The sequence below is a fragment of the Aedes albopictus genome, chromosome 3, assembly GCF_035046485.1.
Source record: "Aedes albopictus strain Foshan chromosome 3, AalbF5, whole genome shotgun sequence".
Lineage (NCBI taxonomy): Eukaryota > Metazoa > Arthropoda > Insecta > Diptera > Culicidae > Aedes > Aedes albopictus.
This window is the reverse complement of record NC_085138.1, coordinates 139,203,066-139,224,073: the sequence shown is the minus strand read 5'-3', so window position 1 is coordinate 139,224,073 and position 21,008 is coordinate 139,203,066. Positions and strand designations below refer to the sequence as shown.

Below are 21,008 nucleotides of genomic sequence, written 5' to 3'. Positions count from 1 at the left end.
AGTACTATCGATAAAGGGTTTTCACAACTTGCTATCGCAAGTGTACCAACGACGGAGAGTATCATCAATACATGTTACTGAGACTGATAGAAATGATCTTATTTATAATTCTGTATGAAACACACATTTAGTAACTAATAAAGAATTACGAGTTTTGTAGGGATTGTAAAAGGTATTTATGTTTTTGGAGGATTATTAAATTTTGTGTAGTTAATATTCGGTTTAAATTTATGAGTGGAATGAACCCAAGCAGCACCTGCAACATCATGCAGATTGTGGCTTTCTATGCTCTGGCATAAATGAGTTGCACTAGAAGCACACGAAACTTCCATCTTGTCAGTTGAGTTTCATTTAAACTCCGAAACCCGTATAGTTGCGGCTTTGTTTCATAGAAATCACAAATTACCACGTGTTTGACATCGATTTGTGGAGGCGGAGCTTACATATTGCTCGCAAGTGATAATACAGTCACCTTATATTAAATGTGTTATGTAACATGCATGAAACATCTAACTCTGATTTGTTTATTCAGATTAGGTTCCATATGCGTTACAGAAAACTTGAGCGTCTTTTCATTTTGACAGTTCTCTAACTTGTGACAAAGAAGGTGCAATAAAGTACCAAGTAACTTCAGTAGCTTTTAGGGTGAGTTAAGCATCGATTCTCTCACAGAGCTTTTGGTGTAGCATGTAAGGTGAGTAGATAATACTCCTGGTGTCCGTGGTTCGAGTCTGGACAAAATCTTTTCCCAACTTTTTTTATCATTCCTCCTCGTTTATGTTGTATAAGAATTCAGAATCTGCGCTTTTTGGGTTTCAAAGAAGAAGCAATTGTGTTCTGTCGTCCGTAATACGGACAGTGAATAAATTGCACTAAGGTTGCTGTTACTGGATTAGCAACAAGTCGTGTTGCTTGGGAATGCTAGTAAGGAAGGAATTCTGCGATGGAACTTTGAAAGAGTACTGGTAGAAAACTCTGGAAGAACTTCGGAAGAATTTTATGTAGAATATCGATGAAAATCTCAGAAAACTAGTCCCGAAGGAATTCCAGAAACAGTCCCCTGATCCAATTCGCGGAGAAATCCCCGAAGGAATTTCCGAAGGACTTCTAGTTGTAGTCCTCGATGAAAATCCATTAGAAACTTTCCCGATTTCTAGAGGGAATTCCAGAAAAGGGCAAAGATTTCCAGGAAAAATCCTCAATTAATCCCTGAAGAATTTTCAGGAGGCATCCCGAAGGAATTCCAAGAGGAGTCTCCGAACGAATTTTGGGAGGAGTTCCAGAAGAAATTTCCTAAGGGATTTCATGACTATTCTAGAAGGAAACCACGAAGGAATTCCAGGAAGAACTCTCTAAGGAAATACAGGAAGATTCTCAAAGAATTCCAGCAGGTTTCTCCAAAAGAATTCCATGAGAAATTCCCGAAGTAATTCGCGAAGAAATTCCAGAAGGAATCTTCGAATGAATTCTGGTAGGATTCCAAGAAATCAGTAGGAGGAGTCACCACAGGAATTCCAGGATGAATCCCCGAAGGGATTCCAGGAGGAATCTCCAAGTGAAATCCCAGAAAGAATTCTAGTATGAATCCCCGAAGGATTTTCAAGAAGAATCCTCGAATAAATATCAAAAGAAATCCCCAGATGAATTCCACGAGGAATCCTTGAAAAAAATTCAGGGGAACCTTTCCAGGAAGGGGACAGGATTTGCTGGAGGAATCCCCGAAGAATTTTTAGGAGACATCCTCTAAGAAATTTCAGGAGGAATCACCGAACGAAATCCTGGAGGAATTTCAGAAGTAGCCCCCGAAGAAATTTCAGGACGATTCTCCGAGAGAATTCCAGTAGAAATCCACAAAAGAATTTCAAGAAAAAATCCCGAAGGGATTTCAGGATTAACAATCGAAGGAATTTCGAAGAAGAATCTCTGAGCGAACTCCAGGATGAATCTCCGAAGGAATTCAAGAAGTAGTCGCTGTTGAAATTCCAGGAAGAATCCAAGAAGGATTTTCAGGAGTACTCAGAGAAAATCCTAAAGGAAACCCCGAAGGAGTACTAGTAGCCATCCTCGAAGGAACTCCAGGAGTTAATCACCGAAGAAACTCCGGAAACAATTCTCGAAGAAATGCAGGAAGAAAGAATCTCAAAAAATGTAGCGGAAATCACCAAAGGAATTCTATAGTAAATTTTCTAAGGAATACGATGAGGAATCCCCAAAAGATTTCTAGAAGGAATCCTAAAAAGACATACAATATTCCAGATGCAATCCCCAAAATTATTCCATGATGAATTCTCAATGGAAGTCCAGGAGGAATCCCTGAACTAATTCCAGGAGAAATCTTCGAAGAAATTCCAGGAAGAATCCCCGAAGGAATTCCAAAAACAATCCCCAAAGGAATTCCTAATACAATATCTTCGGAGATTTTTCCTGGAATTGCTTCGGGGATTCATCTTGGCCTTCCGAGATTTTCCTCCGTAATTCTTCCAGAGACTTCTCCAGAAATTATTTTTGGGATTCCCTGCAGAATTCTTAAACATGTATTCGTGAATTATTCAAGAGGTTTCTTATGGATTTTTTTTTCAAGAGATTCAATCCCGAAGATCCTTCAAGTTTTTCTCTTTAGCTTCCTCAAGGATTTCTCCCGGATCATTTTTATTGGAGTCTAGTAAAACTTAACATTCATATGAGGAGTGAATAGAGCTGATACTGCTGAAGCGGAAAGCTCGCGAGTATTGCAGGGATTCTTCTTGGAAATCCTTTCCCCCTTTTGTAAAAATCTCTCATCGAAATTCCAGTAGGAATCCCCGAACGAATTCTAGGAGGAATTTGAGAAGGAATTCTCAAACGAATTCCGGGAGGATTTCCTAAAAAAAGCCCTAGAGAAATCCTCCAAGGAATTTCCGAAGGAGAAAAATCCCCGAATGGGGATCCAGGGTGAACCTTTGCAGAAAGATTTCAAGGAGGAATGCCCGAAGAATTTTCAGGAGGCAACCCCTATTGAATTTCAGGAGAAATCTCAGATGCATTTCTGGGAGTAGTCCCGAAAGTATTCAAAGAAAAATCTCCGAAAGAATTCCAGAAACAATCACCTGAACGAATTCGAGGAGAAATCCTCAAAGAAATTCCCAAAGGTCTTCTAGATGTAGTCCTCGTTGAAAGTTCAGGAGGAATCCGCAAAAGAATTCCAGGAGGAATCTCTGAAAAATTTTTTGGGGAAATTCCAGAAATATCCTCGAATAATCCCCGAAGAATTTTCAGGAGGCATCCTCGAATGAATTCCAAGAGGAATCTCCGAACGAATTCCGGGGGGAATTCCAGACGTAATTCCCTAAGGGATTTCAGGACCATTTCCCAAAAGATTTCCAGAATGAATTCCAGGAAGAACTCTCGAAGGAACTACAGGAAGAATCTCAGAGAATTCCAGCAGGAATCACCAAAGGAACTCCAAAGAAAATTTTCTAAGGAATTTGATGAGGAATCCCCAAACGATTTCTAGAAGGAATCATAAAAAGACATGCAGGAGGAGTAGGGGGGAGTCTCGAAAGAGTTCCAAGAGAAATCCTCGAAAGAATTACAGATGCAATCCCCAAAGCTATTCCATGATGAATTCGCAATGGAAGTCCAGGACGAATCCCTGATGTAATTCCAAGAGAAATCTTCGAAAAAAAACTCCAGGAGGAGTCCCTGAAGGAATTGCAAAAACAATCCCAAAAGGAATTCCGCTTAGAATAGGAATTCCTTTGTGGATTGCCTTTGGAATTCCTTCGGGAAATCCTCCTGGAAATTATTTCCCTTTTCTGGAAACATTCCCTCTGGAAATCTTTAAAGGATTCCTCCTAGAATTCCTTCAAGGATTCCTATTGGAATTCCTTCGGAGATTTCTCCTGGAATTTCTTCGAAGATTTCGCCTGAAACTCCTTCAGAGATTTCTCCTGAACTTCCATCGAGAATCCCTTATTGAATTCCTTTGGTGATTTTTGCTGGAATTCTTTGAGATTCTTCCTGTATTTCTTCGAGGATTCATCCCGGAATTTGCTCCTTCGGAAAAGGCGTATGGAACTCCTTCGAGTATTCCCCCAGGAATTTCTTTGGGGATTCCTCCTGGAATTACCTCAAGGAATGCTCCTGAAACTCCATAAGGAATTCTTTCGAAGATTCCTCCTGGAATGCCAACAGCAACTACTACTGGAATTTCTTCGGGTATTCATCTTGGAATTTCAGGAAATCATTCGGGAATTTCCTTCCTGGCATTTCTTCGGAGACTACAACTAATAGTCCTTCTGGGATTCCTCCGGGAATTCGGGGATTCCTTGTTGATTTCTTATGGAATTCTTGTGGATATTCCTCCTAGAATTCGTTCAAGGATTCTTATTGATATCCCTCTGGGATTCCTCTTCCTGAAATTACTTTTGGGATTTCTCCTGAAATAACTTCGGGTATTCCTTCTGAAATTCCTTTTTGGGATTCCTGCTGAAATTCTTTGAGATTCTTCCTTTAGTTTCTTCGAGGGTTCTTCCTGGAATTCCTTCAGGATGGTTCCTAGAGTTACGTCGGGGAATGCACCTGGAATTCGATTAGGGATTTTTTCTTGGAATTCTTTCGGGGATTCCTCCTGAAATTTCTTCGGGGATTATTTCTGGAATTCCCTCGGAAATTTTCAAGGATTGCTCTTGTAATTCTGTCGGGGATGTCTTCTGAAAATTCTTCAGGGATTCCTCCTGGAAATCTTTCAAGTTTTACTCGTGGAATTCGTTCGGGGATTTTTTTTTGATTTTTCGGGGATTTCTATCGAAAATCCTTTAGTGATTTTTCTTGAAAATCCTTCGGGAATTCCTCCTAGAATTTCCACCTTGAGTGGCTTCAGAGAATCCCTGAAGTCCTGGAATTTTCTGGAATTCCGTTTGAATATTATATTTATTGGATAAACGGATTCTAAATTTATTAGAACCCCTCCTGGACTTACTTCGGGGATTACTTCATGATTTTCTTCAGAGATTGCTTCTGGAATTCCATCAAGGAATGCTCCTGAAACTCCTTCGGGAATTCTTCCTGGAGTTCTTCCGGGAATTTCTCCTTTAATTCGTTCGGGGGATTCATCCTGGAATTCTATCGAGGACTACTTCTGGAAATCCTTCGAAGATTCTGCCTGTATTTCCTTCTGGGATTCTTCTTGGTGTTCCAGAAGGATTTCCTAAAGAAGGTCCAGGAGAAATCCTCGAACGAATTCCCGGAGGAATCCCTGCAGAAATTCCAGTAGGAATCCCCGAAGGGTTTTCAAGAAAAATCCCCGATCGGGGATCCAGGGCAAATCTTTCATCAGCAAGAATCCCCGAAGAAATTCATGTAGGAATCCCCGAAAGAATTTCAGGAACAATCCCTCGAACGAATTAGACGAGGATTTCCCGGAAGAACTCCAGGAAGAATTCCTGAAGCAGTTTCAGGAGTATTCCTTGATGGAATTTCAGGAGGAACCCCTGAAGAAAATTCTGAAGGAATCCCCGAAGGAAGTCTAAGAGGAGTCCTTGAATAAATCTCAGTAGGAATCCCAAAAATAAATCCAAGAAATTTCAGGAATTCAGGGATTCTCTGATGTCATTTCTAGAGGAAATTCTAGGAGGAATCCTCGAAGGATTTCGTAGAAAAATCACTAAAGGATTTTCAATAGAAATCCCCGAAGAATTTTCAAAAGAAATCTTCGAACGGATTCCATGAGGAATCCTTAAAAGATTTCCAGGAGGAATCCCCGAAGAATTTTCAGGAGGCATCCCCGAAAGAATTATAAGAAGAATCCCCGAAGATTTCCAGGAGGATTCCCAGGAGAAATCCTCGAAGGAATTCCCGGATGAATCCCTGCGGAAATTCCAGCATGAATCCCGAAGGATTTTAAAGAAAAGTCCCAGAACGGGAATCCAGGGGAAAACTTTCATCAGGAGGAATCCTCGAAGAAATTCATGTAGGAATCCCCGAAAGAATTCCAGGAACAATCCCCCGAACGAATTAGAGGAGAAATTCCCGGGAGAATTCCAGGAAGAATTCCCGAAGGAGTTTAGGAGTATTCCTTGATGGAATTCCAGAAGGAATCCCTGAAGAAAATCCTGAAGTAATCCCCGAAATAAGTCCAGGAGGGGTCCTCGAATAAATTTCAGTAGGATTCCCAGACGGAATTCCAGAAAATTCCAGGACTTCAGAGATTCCCTGAAGCCACTCAAGGTGGAAATTCTAGGAGGAATACCCGAAGGATTTTCAAGAAAAATCACTGAAGGATTTTCGATAGAAATCCCCGAAAAATTAAAAAAAATCCACGAACGAATTCCATGAGGAATTCTTGAAAGATTTCCAGGAGGAATCCCTGAAGAATATTCAGAAGACATCCCCGACAGAATTACAAGAGCAATTCTCGAAAATTTCCGGGGGAATTCCAGAAACAATCCCCGAAGAAATTTCAGGAGGAATCCCCGAAAGAATTCCAAGAAAGAATCCCCATTCGAATTCCAGGTGCAATCCCCGACATAACTCTAGGAACCATCCCGAAGGAATTCCAGGAAGAACCCTCGATGAAACTACAGGAAGAATCTCAAAGAATTTCAGCAGGAATCCCCAAAACCAATTTCAGAAGAAATACCCGAACGAATTCTAGGAGGAATATCCGCAGGAATTCCAGGAGGAATTCCCGCAGTTATTTCAGGAGAAATCCCAAAAGTAATTTCAGGAAGAATTCCCGAAGTAATTCCAGCAGGAATCCTAGAAAAAATTCCAAGAGGAATCCCAGAGGGATATCAAGAAAAATCCTTGAACGAATCTTTGAAGGAATTCCAGAAGGAATCCTTTAAAGATTCCCAGAGGGAATCTTTCCAGAAAAGGGAAAGGATTTCCAGAAGGAATTCCCGAAGGAATTCCAAAGGCAATCCACAAAGGAATTCCATGAGGAATTTTCGATGGAAGGCTAAGATGAATCCCTGGAGGAATTCCAGGAAAAATCTTCGAAGAAATTCTAGGAGGAATTCCTTTGGGGATTGCTTTTGGAATTCCTTCGGGGACTCCTCGTGGAGTTTTTTTCGAAGATTTCTCTTGGAATTACGTCAGGGATTCGTCCTGGACTTCCATTGCGAATTCATCATGGAAGAGCTTTGGGGATTGCATCTGTAATTCTTTCGAGGATTCCTCTTGGAACTTTTTCGAGACTCCCCCTTCTCCCCCTGCATGTCTTATTATGATTCCTTCTAGAAATCGTTTGGGGATTCCTCATCAAATTCCTTAGAAAATTTTCTTTAGAGTTCCTTTGGTGATTCCTGCTGGAATTCTCTGAGATTCTTCCTGTAGTTTCTTCGAGAGTTCTTCCTGGAATTCATTCTGGAATTCTTTTGGGAAATGGTCCTGAAATCCCTTAGGGAATTACGTCTGGAATTCTCCCCGGAATTCGTTCGGAGAATTTCCCCAAAAATTTTTTCAGAGATTCCTCCTGGAATTCCTTTGCGGATTTCTCCTGAACTTCCAACGAGGACTACATCTAGAAGTCCTTTGGAAATTTCTTTGAGGATTTCTCCTCGAATTCGTTCAGGTGATTGTTTCTGGAATTCTATCGGGAATTTCTCTTTGAATACCTTCGGGACTACTCCCAGAAATGCATCTGAGATTTCTCCTGAAATTCAATAGGGGTTGCCTCCTGAAAATTCTTCGGGCATTCCTCCTTTAAATCTTTCTGCACAAATTCACCCTGGATCCCCATCCGGGGATTTTTCTCCTTCGGAAATTCCTTGGAGGATTTCTCTAGGACTTTTTTTTTAGGAAATCCTCCTGGAATTTGTTCGAGAATTCCTTCTCAAATTCCTCCTAGTATTCGTTCGGGGATTCCTACTGGAATTTCGATGAGAGATTTTTACAAAAAGGGGAAAGGATTTCCAAGAAGAATCCCCGCTATACCCGCGAGCTTACCGCTTCAGCAGTATCAGCTCTATTCACTCCTCATATGAATGTTAAGTTTCACTAGACTCCAATAAAAATTATCCGGGAGAAATCTTTGAGGAAGCTAAAGAGAAAAACTTGAAGGATCTTGGGGATTGAATCTCTTGAAAAAAAAAATCCATAAGAAACCTCTTGAATAATTCACGAATACATGTTTAAGAATTCTGCAGGGAATCCCAAAAATAATTTCTGGAGAAGTCTCTGGAAGAATTACGGAGGTTAGAAAAAAACTCGGAAAAAAAATACCGGAAAGAATCTCTGGAAAAATCCCGAGAGAAATCTAATGGAAAAAAAAATCATTAAAAATACTAAGAGGGCTTCTTTTTAGGATTCCGGGAACAATACATAGAAAGATTCCGAAAGAATTACTTGGAATAATTTCGACAGCAATGTCATGAAGAATTTCAAGAGAAATCACTTTGAAAGTTTACGGACGGGAAATTTTGCAAGAAATCTATGGAAGACATCAGGATAAATAACAGAAAGAATTCCAAAAAGAATCCGTGGAAAGTTCAAATTTCTGATATAGTTCCAGGAGATTTCACTAAACAATTTTGGAGAATTCCGAAAAGATTATGTGAAAGATATTCCAAAGGAATTCTTAGAAAATTTCTATGAAAATCGGTATAAGATTAAAAAAAAATCCCTGAAATAATTCCTGGATAATTTCAAAAAAGGTTTTCTCCTATAAATTTAGAATTTCCAAGTATAATGCTTGGAGAAATTACTTTGAAAATACAGAAATAATCCTTGAAAAGCAAAGAAGATTCCTGGCTAGCAGAAATCTAAGTGGAAAAATCTCGAATATAATTCGTAGAAGAATTGAAAATATGTATCATTAACAAATTCTTTAAAAACTTCAGGATAGAAGCTATAGAAGAATAAAAGTTATTTATTTATTTATTTTTTAATTCATTTTTTGATTCATTTATTCATTACCTTATTTATTTGTATATTTGTTGATTTGCTGATCTGTTGATTTGTTGATTTGTTTATTTGTTTATTTGTGTACTTGTGTATTTGTTTATTTGTTCATTTGTTCATTTGTTCATTTGTTCATTTGTTCATTTGTCCATTTGTTCATTTGTTCATTTGTTCATTTGTTCATTTGTTTATTTGTTTATTTGTTTATTTGTTTATTTGTTTATTTGTTTATTTGTTTATTTGTTTATTTGTTTATTTGTTAATTTGTTTATCTGTTTATTTGTTCATTTGTTTATTTGTTCATTTGTTTATTTGTTTATTTGTTTATTTGTTTATTTGTTTATTTGTTTATTTGTTTATTTGTTTATTTGTTTATTTGTTTATTTGTTTATTTGTTTATTTGTTTATTTGTTTATTTGTTTATTTGTTTATTTGTTTATTTGTTTATTTGTTTATTTGTTTATTTGTTTATTTGTTTATTTGTTTATTTGTTTATTTGTTTATTTGTTTATTTGTTTATTTGTTTATTTGTTTATTTGTTTATTTGTTTATTTGTTTATTTGTTTATTTGTTTATTTGTTTATTTGTTTATTTGTTTATTTGTTAATTTGTTAATTTGTTTATCTGTTTATTTGTTCATTTGTTCATTTGTTTATTTGTTCATTTGTTCATTTGTTTATTTGTTTATTTGTTTATTTGTTTATTTGTTTATTTGTTTATTTGTTTATTTGTTTTTTTGTTTATATGTTTATTTGTTTATTTGTTTATTTGTTTATTTGTTTATTTGTTTATTTGTTTATTTGTTTATTTGTTTATTTGTTTATTTGTTTATTTGTTTATTTGTTTATTTGTTTATTTGTTTATTTGTTTATTTGTTTATTTGTTTATTTGTTTATTTGTTTATTTGTTTATTTGTTTATTTGTTTATTTGTTTATTTGTTTATTTGTTTATTTGTTTATTTGTTTATTTGTTTATTTGTTTATTTGTTTATTTGTTTATTTGTTTATTTGTTTATTTGTTTATTTGTTTATTTGTTTATTTGTTTATTTGTTTATTTGTTTATTTGTTTATTTGTTTATTTGTTTATTTGTTTATTTGTTTATTTGTTTATTTGTTTATTTGTTTATTTGTTTATTTGTTTATTTGTTTATTTGTTTATTTGTTTATTTGTTTATTTGTTTATTTGTTTATTTGTTTATTTGTTTATTTGTTTATTTGTTTATTTGTTTATTTGTTTATTTGTTTATTTGTTTATTTGTTTATTTGTTTATTTGTTTATTTGTTTATTTGTTTATTTGTTTATTTGTTTATTTGTTTACAGTTTCTTACCGATTTTGGCAACACCCGTTTTTGTCTACTCCCGATTTTGGCAACACCCGTTTTTGGCAACATTTCCTTCCCGATTTTGGCAACACCCGTTTTTGGCAACAATTTCTTACCGATTTTGGCAACACCCGATTTTGGCAACATTTTTTTTCCGATTTTGGCAACAAAAAATTTTGACCAAAAATTTTTACCGAAAAATCGTTTGTATTTGTAAATGTATTCATATTTAAGACTTACTCTTCTTCGAAAAATCAAAATTCATTAAATTTTCCAAAATTGACAATTTCACAAATCATGACGTAATTTATGAACGTCACCCAAGGGGCGGATCACTCTTGAAACATCTGATGTATCAACTAAATCGTTTGCATTCAAATGCATTTCAATGCATTCATTCATTAATTCAGTAAATTAGCAAGCCATGGCTTGCTACAATGATTGATTGCTGGCAGTTGTTAGTTGTCAGTTACGAACAACAAAATGAGTTTCAAATATGTAGTACAAACTATCTAGCATAGCAATTCAAATTACTTTTGCTGCCCGAAAATCTGGTGGTATCGCGGCCAGGTGGTGCAGTCGCGAGGTACCAGGCGGAAGTGGCGGGCGATCAATCGTGGGCCGGAGTCGATCCGGCAATTTGGCGAATCAGCTAACGGAGGGTCCAGGAGCACCGGCCAGCCGAAGCGGGTTTGCGGAATAGCATCTCACGTCAGCTCCGCGTGTCGTTCTACACGGGGGTGCCTGATACGGTCCGGCGGTTGATGAATTCTGGCGGGACGAACGAGTCGACGATGCGGCTGTCGATGCTGACCTTGAGCGAAAGTGGGATTACCGGTGACGGCGGCTTGACGGGGTTACCGCAGCTCATCGCGAAATGTTCCCTAGCTAGCGGGTGCTTCAGTAAGTCTGTCAACAACACAAATCGTAACACCTCGCCCACAAGGTTGGAACAGCCTCAATTGCACGGATCGGAGGCCCAAACGTGAAAACCCCGACTCTAAAACTTTACACGACCGTTGGAAATATCTAACAAATGTTTTCCTATTCCTCACCATTAGCGCAAAGTTTCCGTTTGGTAACAACGGGTGTGTCAATTAAGATGCAGAATTCTACTCAATGGGTAGTAGAATGGCAAATAAATAAATAAATTAATTAATTAATATTTTATTCTTTGTTTAATGTTGCTTCTCTTTTTATGGTTTTCCACTTTAACTGTAGAGTTTCTTCGTTTTCTGAGGTAATCTCCCCAGGTATCAGGTCGCAGCCAGACCCTGGACGTCGAGTACTAGTATATTATTTTATGGAGAAACCAGTCCAATAGTTGTTCCATCCGCAATCAGAGCCGCTCCTGCAATTCCATGATATATTTAAGTATGTCAACCTTTGATTAATAGAATTTTACTCACAATTTCGGTACAAGTTTTCTATTTCCACTGTGAAAACTTCTGAATTGACAAATGTAGAATCCATCACAACGATTCTCTTCAACACTTTTGGTTTGACATTCGCGTATTTCAATGCTAAGTCGATGGAAAAACATAAAAATGCATTTTTATGCATTAAATGCAAATCGAATGTACATTTAAAGAGTGATCTGCCCCTTGACGTCACCTACAGGGATCGTTTTTTAACTTGTGAAAAGTCCATATTTAAAATATAAGCCAAATTAACGTAAAAAAGTTGAAAATAATCCACAAAAAAATTTACCGATTTTGGCAACATCCCAATTTGGCAACATAAAATTCACCTCGTGTTGCCAAAATCGGTATGAAACTGTATTTGTTTATTTGTTTATTTGTTTATTTGTTTATTTGTTTATTTGTTTATTTGTTTATTTGTTTATTTGTTTATTTGTTTATTTGTTTATTTGTTTATTTGTTTATTTATTTATTTGTTTATTTATTTATTTGTTTATTTGTTTATTTGTTTATTTGTTTATTTGTTTATTTGTTTATTTGTTTATTTGTTTATTTGTTTATTTGTTTATTTGTTTATTTGTTTATTTGTTTATTTGTTTATTTGTTTATTTGTTTATTTGTTTATTTGTTTATTTGTTTATTTGTTTATTTGTTTATTTGTTTATTTGTTTATTTGTTTATTTGTTTATTTGTTTATTTGTTTATTTGTTTATTTGTTTATTTGTTTATTTGTTTATTTGTTTATTTGTTTATTTGTTTATTTGTTTATTTGTTTATTTGTTTATTTGTTTATTTGTTTATTTGTTTATTTGTTTATTTGTTTATTTGTTTATTTGTTTATTTGTTTATTTGTTTATTTGTTTATTTGTTTATTTGTTTATTTGTTTATTTGTTTATTTGTTTATTTGTTTATTTGTTTACTTGTTTATTTGTTTATTTGTTTATTTGTTTATTTGTTTATTTGTTTATTCGTTTATTTGTTTATTTGTTTATTTGTTTATTTGTTTATTTGTTTATTTGTTTATTTGTTTATTTGTTTATTTGTTTATTTGTTTATTTGTTTATTTGTTTATTTGTTTATTTGTTTATTTGTTTATTTGTTCATTTGTTTATTTGTTCATTTGTTCATTTGTTTATTTGTTTATTTGTTTATTTGTTTATTTGTTCATTTGTTCATTTGTTTATTTGTTTATTTGTTTATTTGTTTATTTGTTTATTTGTTTATTTGTTTATTTGTTTATTTGTTTATTTGTTTATTTGTTTATTTGTTTATTTGTTTATTTGTTTATTTGTTTATTTGTTTATTTGTTTATTTGTTTATTTGTTTATTTGTTTATTTGTTTATTTGTTTATTTGTTTATTTGTTTATTTGTTTATTTGTTTATTTGTTTATTTGTTTATTTGTTTATTTGTTTATTTGTTTATTTGTTTATTTGTTTATTTGTTTATTTGTTTATTTGTTTATTTGTTTATTTGTTTATTTGTTTATTTGTTTATTTGTTTATTTGTTTATTTGTTTATTTGTTTATTTGTTTATTTGTTTATTTGTTTATTTGTTTATTTGTTTATTTGTTTATTTGTTTATTTGTTTATTTGTTTATTTGTTTATTTGTTTATTTGTTTATTTGTTTATTTGTTTATTTGTTTATTTGTTTATTTGTTTATTTGTTTATTTGTTTATTTGTTTATTTGTTTATTTGTTTATTTGTTTATTTGTTTATTTGTTTATTTGTTTATTTGTTTATTTGTTTATTTGTTTATTTGTTTATTTGTTTATTTGTTTATTTGTTTATTTGTTTATTTGTTTATTTGTTTATTTGTTTATTTGTTTATTTGTTTATTTGTTTATTTGTTTATTTGTTTATTTGTTTATTTGTTTATTTGTTTATTTGTTTATTTGTTTATTTGTTTATTTGTTTATTTGTTTATTTGTTTATTTGTTTATTTGTTTATTTGTTTATTTGTTTATTTGTTTATTTGTTTATTTGTTTATTTGTTTATTTGTTTATTTGTTTATTTGTTTATTTGTTTATTTGTTTATTTGTTTATTTGTTTATTTGTTTATTTGTTTATTTGTTTATTTGTTTATTTGTTTATTTGTTTATTTGTTTATTTGTTTATTTGTTTATTTGTTTATTTGTTTATTTGTTTATTTGTTTATTTGTTTATTTGTTTATTTGTTTATTTGTTTATTTGTTTATTTGTTCATTTGTTTATTTGTTTATTTGTTTATTTGTTTATTTGTTTATTTGTTTATTTGTTTATTTGTTTATTTGTTCATTTGTTTATTTGTTTATTTGTTTATTTGTTTATTTGTTTATTTGTTTATTTGTTTATTTGTTTATTTGTTTATTTGTTTATTTGTTTATTTGTTTATTTGTTTATTTGTTCATTTGTTTATTTGTTTATTTGTTTATTTGTTTATTTGTTTATTTGTTTATTTGTTTATTTGTTTATTTGTTTATTTGTTTATTTGTTTATTTGTTTATTTGTTTATTTGTTTATTTGTTTATTTGTTTATTTGTTTATTTGTTTATTTGTTTATTTGTTTATTTATTTGTTTATTTGTTTATTTGTTTATTTGTTTATTTGTTTATTTGTTTATTTGTTTATTTGTTTATTTGTTTATTTGTTTATTTGTTTATTTGTTTATTTGTTTATTTGTTTATTTGTTTATTTGTTTATTTGTTTATTTGTTTATTTGTTTATTTGTTTATTTGTTTATTTGTTTATTTGTTTATTTGTTTATTTGTTTATTTGTTTATTTGTTTATTTGTTTATTTGTTTATTTGTTTATTTGTTTATTTGTTTATTTGTTTATTTGTTTTTTTGTTTTTTTGTTTATTTGTTTATTTGTTTATTTGTTTATTTGTTTATTTGTTTATTTGTTTATTTGTTTATTTGTTTTTTTGTTTATTTGTTTATTTGTTTATTTGTTTATTTGTTTATTTGTTTATTTGTTTATTTGTTTATTTGTTTATTTGTTTATTTGTTTATTTGTTTATTTGTTTATTTGTTTATTTGTTTATTTGTTTATTTGTTTATTTGTTTATTTGTTTATTTGTTTATTTGTTTATTTGTTTATTTGTTTATTTGTTTATTTGTTTATTTGTTTATTTGTTTATTTGTTTATTTGTTTATTTGTTTATTTGTTTATTTGTTTATTTGTTTATTTGTTTATTTGTTTATTTGTTTATTTGTTTATTTGTTTATTTGTTTATTTATTTGTTTATTTGTTTATTTGTTTATTTGTTTATTTGTTTATTTATTTGTTTATTTGTTTATTTGTTTATTTGTTTATTTGTTTATTTGTTTATTTGTTTATTTGTTTATTTGTTTATTTGTTTATTTGTTTATTTGTTTATTTGTTTATTTGTTTATTTGTTTATTTGTTTATTTGTTTATTTGTTTATTTGTTTATTTGTTTATTTGTTTATTTGTTTATTTGTTTATTTGTTTATTTGTTTATTTGTTTATTTGTTTATTTGTTTATTTGTTTTTTTGTTTTTTTGTTTATTTGTTTATTTGTTTATTTGTTTATTTGTTTATTTGTTTATTTGTTTATTTGTTTATTTGTTTATTTGTTTTTTTGTTTATTTGTTTATTTGTTTATTTGTTTATTTGTTTATTTGTTTATTTGTTTATTTGTTTATTTGTTTATTTGTTTATTTGTTTATTTGTTTATTTGTTTATTTGTTTATTTGTTTATTTGTTTATTTGTTTATTTGTTTATTTGTTTATTTGTTTATTTGTTTATTTGTTTATTTGTTTATTTGTTTATTTGTTTATTTGTTTATTTGTTTATTTGTTTATTTGTTTATTTGTTTATTTGTTTATTTGTTTATTTGTTTATTTGTTTATTTGTTTATTTGTTTATTTGTTTATTTGTTTATTTGTTTATTTGTTTATTTGTTTATTTGTTTATTTGTTTATTTGTTTATTTGTTTATTTGTTTATTTGTTTATTTGTTTATTTGTTTATTTGTTTATTTGTTTATTTGTTTATTTGTTTATTTGTTTATTTGTTTATTTGTTTATTTGTTCATTTGTTTATTTGTTTATTTGTTTATTTGTTTATTTGTTTATTTGTTTATTTGTTTGTTTGTTTATTTGTTTATTTGTTTATTTGTTTATTTGTTTATTTGTTTATTTGTTTATTTGTTTATTTGTTTATTTGTTTATTTGTTTATTTGTTTATTTGTTTATTTGTTCATTTGTTTATTTGTTTATTTGTTTGTTTGTTTATTTGTTTATTTGTTCATTTGTTTATTTGTTTATTTGTTTATTTGTTTATTTGTTTATTTGTTTATTTGTTTATTTGTTTATTTGTTTATTTGTTTATTTGTTTATTTGTTTATTTGTTTATTTGTTTATTTGTTTATTTGTTTATTTGTTTATTTGTTCATTTGTTTATTTGTTTATTTGTTTATTTGTTTATTTGTTTATTTGTTTATTTGTTCATTTGTTTATTTGTTTATTTGTTTATTTGTTTATTTGTTTATTTGTTTATTTGTTTATTTGTTTATTTGTTTATTTGTTTATTTGTTTATTTGTTTATTTGTTTATTTGTTTATTTGTTTATTTGTTTATTTGTTTATTTGTTTATTTGTTTATTTGTTTATTTGTTTATTTGTTTATTTGTTTATTTGTTTATTTGTTTATTTGTTTATTTGTTTATTTGTTTATTTGTTTATTTGTTTATTTGTTTATTTGTTTATTTGTTTATTTGTTTATTTGTTTATTTGTTTATTTGTTTATTTGTTTATTTGTTTATTTGTTTATTTGTTTATTTGTTTATTTGTTTATTTGTTTATTTGTTTATTTGTTTATTTGTTTATTTGTTTATTTGTTTATTTGTTTATTTGTTTATTTGTTTATTTGTTTATTTGTTTATTTGTTGAATCGTTTATTGATTTGAAAATCATAATCAGTTCAACTTGTTTTTGTTGTTCAAATATCGGCGTGATTACAATACTCCCCATTTTCGCATTTCATGCACCTCACTACTACCAAGAAAATTTGAATTCGCTTATAGCGCACGCTGCTCCCAACGGAAAAGCCTCCAGTTTCGCCTTAAGTATTCCATCAAACTGGAGCCTCTCAAATTGATGTCTGTGCTGCCCCAAATCATATGGTGAGCATTAGCAACACTACCAACAATTAGCGGAAGGCCTTTTGAAGTGCAGTATGCAATGACTTGCTTGAAAGCAATCGTAGGGGATGGTTCATCATGCGGTAAATACACCGAACAATAAACGTATTTCCTGTTGAGGTTTCCAACAGATACATCGATTGTGATAGCACATTCATCTTTAGTAGTTAGTTCAAAGATGAGTGTAGCAACGATTGCGTTGTTGACAAGCACACATGCTCGAGGCATGACACGCGAGTTTGCCATTTCATTTTTACTGAAAGTAGCAAACACCGGATTCACAAGGTTTCCTAGATAGAAATTCCCTTTACGAAAGTAAGGTTCTTGGACTAACGCCACTTGGGCTGTACCATTTTGCATAAGTCTACAAAGATTGATGGTTGCTGTTCTTTTGTGCTGAAGATTGATCTGAGCTATCCTAACCGTAGTCACTACCCAAACTAGGCAAGATTAAACTCTTAACAATCACAGCACAAAAAAGAACAGCAACAATTAAGCCAGAAAAATTGGTTGACTGAAACGCAAAATATTTGAATTTTGATAAATTCCTTTTTTTTACTGTGGGTATCGATGTTCAGGTAAAAATCAAAAACTGTTCCACTTAAAAAAAAATTAAACACGGTCTCGAAATCAGCACGTTAATGTATTAAAAGTGTAGGTCATTGCTAGAAGTTTACACTTTTCGTTTTATTTTGTAAATTAGTGTTATTAGACACAGCATAAGTTAAGTTAAATCCTGATCACATGCAAACATTCAATACCACCATTCTGTTCCTTTGTAACTTTAGTCCTTTTCGACGCCCCTCTGAGACTGGCGCCCTTGGTGGAGGCCTACCTGGACAACCACATGCTATTGCTCTGCCAAATGGTCCCACACACTAGTATGCTGTTGATGTGAATATAAACTCCCTGATTTGTTACGTCAACATTTGGTTTCTAGCAGGCAAACAAAGAAATCGTAGAGTCATCGCAATGGTCATGTGAAGAAAAACTACTGCGTAATATGTGTACATAGATGCTCGCTTGCAAATATTATTGTTTATTCAAAAGAAATTAGATTGATTCAACAATAAGAAACAAGTTCAACCATCAGAAAGTTTTTTTTTATTACAGGCACTCTTCGCTATAACGTACATATACATTTTCCTTTTGTACGTTATATCTAAGCAGGAGAAAAATATATATTTTTGATACTAGTGTTGATGAAATTTCGGTGAAATTAATAAAACCAATTATGAAAAACATGAGTTTTCACGAAAAAGTTGTTTCGTTTTTTGGACTTTTATTTCCTAATATGCGTTAATTCTGGGTAACAACGCTAATGCTGCAACAAGACGTTGAATTGAGTGATTTCGTAGTTTATTTGGAGGAAAGTGCTGGAAAAAATAAGCTTTTACTGTTGTACGTTATATCGAATTTGCAATATCAAAAGTACGCTATATCGAGGAAACGGTATATCGAAGATTACATGTATTATATTTTCTATGATGTTTGTAATTGAGCAATGTGTAGCGGTTCAAACCCGATCACTACAGTTTGCAGCAGTTTCAAAATCAGTAGATTCACAACATTCACCACCCAAGCTAAATAGCAGTAAAACAGCTGTTTGCTTTTTTGTATGTGTATTATTGTTCTAATTAAAATGTTTTCCATTTGTATTCAAAGAGCTTAGGCACACTTTTGCATTCGGTGAGTAGTTTTTCGTTTATCGGCAATAATTTTGACGTTGTACAGTGACAGTTAAAAAGTGTCAATGCTCTTTGAAACTTATAGTTCGTCTATCCTGTGTAGTTCACTAACCAACAGTTTATTATTGAGCTTTATCGAAAAATAGTCAAATCAGCAGTTTCCAGTTAAATTAGTATGATCCGAAAGGTGAATCAGAGAGATTCCTCCAATCCCTATTAAAAACCACACTGTCCGTTGAGATTCTTAAGAAGCAGAGGTTTTCCTTGCTAATTGACTGTAAGTTAACTGACCATCATTCATTTGGATGTCAATCTTAACTTCTGCCGGTTCAGATGAAACACGATGCAGCAAACATTACAGTCATTGTTAAGTCAGCTAAGCATAGCAAAGATAGGATACCACACTAATCTAAAATCTAGAAATCTTATTTCTTTGATATAGTTAAATACAAACTATGATGTTTAAATGGTAAATTCAAGTAACAAAAGAAAAAAAAACACATATTTTATGTAACTTGATTAACGATTTGTCGTAGATAACAGATATCCCCAAGGATATGCGTTTGCTGAACTTGTTACGCAGATTCAAGACAACAAAATTAATATCCAACTATCCACATCACATAATTCAAAACCATAACTAAAACACATCAAGAAAACAATCTTCACCCGCAAGCCGTCCGATAACCTCCATCTGATAGCACAGTATATGAAAAACGCCACTTTATAGGATAACATTCACTACAAATTAATAATACAGCGAAATAAAACTGTCCAATCAGTCCGCTCTACACGCTTGTAGTACATACCTTCGCTATGCTGGGATCGATATCTCGACAGCCCTCGGTAGTTAAGTTCCTTCTCTGCAATCCTCGCCGCAAACGCTCCGATCAATAATTTAATTTTTCGATAAGTATCTGTTAACTGTGCTTCTTGTGGTTCTTCTCGGTCTCCCGTTTTCGCTTTCCGTACTTCTGTTTTTATTTTGATTCTCTTTTTTTTCACTACAACCTCCGCTTATCGGTTTCTTCTCCTTTTGGTTCTTTGTTTTCCTGTTTTATCGCTTCACGGTCACTCTTCGCACGTATATACGTGTAGGTACGATCCACCCGGGAGACGCAATCCAGCAAATGATCTTTTGAAATTATTAAAAAAAAAAAAAAAAGACACTACACCGTCTTCAACCAGAGGTTGTACAGACTGAACAAGCACTAACATATGACAACGGACAACACACATAACACCCAGTGGCCCAGTGGAGAATTTTCCGTTTGACGAAAAGTTTTCCCCGACTGGAGCGGGAATCGAACCCACACTCCAAGGCTTACGAAACGTCTAGATGACTGACGCCTCTAGCCGCACGGCCACGAAGCCCACTTAACGACTCTACTTCAGTTTCCGACAGCAGCAGCCAGCCACGCATCTGAGTATCTTCTGCTGGTCGCTGACGACCACCGACCGTCGCGTCGCTTCGATCCCCGGACTTCCCCGAGAGCGATCGCAAACCTCGCCCGCAGATTAACCGAAGATAATCGTATGCGCTGTTTATTAAAATTTTTGCAACTTATAGCCACTTTTATATGCGCTGCTGCCGCTGGGTACTTCACTTCACTGTCTTCGGTCCGGTCCGGTTCCGCGTCAGGATCGACAATCGACATGCACTTGCGAGAACCGCCGAGGTGACCAGTTATCTGCTCCTGTGTAGACCCGTGTACTTCCACGCCTTAGCAGCACAGCACAAATCACTGACGGACCCGCGATGGAAATATGAAACACTTTCCGACCACTTCGTCCTCTTCTTCGTCTCGATCTTCTGGATTTGCCCTGCACACTTGAGTATGTAAATTTATTAATTCACCAACCGTGTTTTGCTTTCTTCGGTCGATCGGATCTGGCGTGTGTCCAGCAATAACAACAATCGATCCGGGTAGTTCGCGGTTGGTCCGCTTCAACCCCCCTCAGCAATCTGTATCTCTCCAAATTACTAGGATCTTCCGTCCAAAAAAATAAACACTTCGTCCGCAATGCACGTTCAGGCAGACGAACGGCGCCAGGTCCAACCACTCGTAGACCCACTTGATCTCGGAATCTACCGAACGAAATCTACGCGGCAACGCAAGCGCGCGTAGGCGTACACCACTTTCGGTTTCCTTCTTGAACTACCGCCCGCGTTGAGAGCCGAAAGCAAAAACTTCACCATCAAAGCCGCAACACTAACCCACGAACCGCTCGACACACCGCAGAAAGAAAGAAGCTCCCAAGCGACTCAGCTGATCGCCTCAACGACCCACACTCGACTCGTCTTCGAAAATACCGTGGGAGATGCCGTAAAACGAAACCAAAAAAACAGCCTTCAAGATCAGATAATCGTCTTAACCGCGCGACAGACGCAATCGCACTGGAAGCCCGTCAACCGGGCCGCGGATACCTTGCCGTAGCAGTCGCACCAACGATCATGGATGCGTGGTCGTCATCGACCACGGACGGACCTTTCTGCGATCGAGGTGCGATCGCACGCGTTTGCTCGCCCCCACCGAACCA

The 21,008-nt window shown here is 32.8% G+C and overlaps 1 protein-coding gene and 1 long non-coding RNA gene across 3 annotated transcripts in view; one reads left to right on the top strand and one right to left on the bottom strand.

Annotated features, from left to right (window-relative positions):
- LOC134292210 (uncharacterized) overlaps window positions 1-19,468 on the top strand; it is a 27,167-nt gene extending 7,699 nt beyond the window's left edge. Inside the window, exon 2 of the long non-coding RNA XR_009999525.1 lies at window positions 16,706-19,468. This is a non-coding gene — a long non-coding RNA (uncharacterized LOC134292210). The remainder of the gene's footprint in view (window positions 1-16,705) is intronic.
- LOC109408408 (helix-loop-helix protein delilah) overlaps window positions 1-21,008 on the bottom strand; it is a 172,183-nt gene extending 151,175 nt beyond the window's left edge. Inside the window, exon 1 of one of the 2 annotated variants that reach the window (XM_062861152.1) lies at window positions 19,277-21,008. The gene's annotated coding sequence lies outside the window, so the exon portion shown is untranslated. The remainder of the gene's footprint in view (window positions 1-19,276) is intronic. The other variant, XM_062861153.1, reaches the window with a different exon arrangement.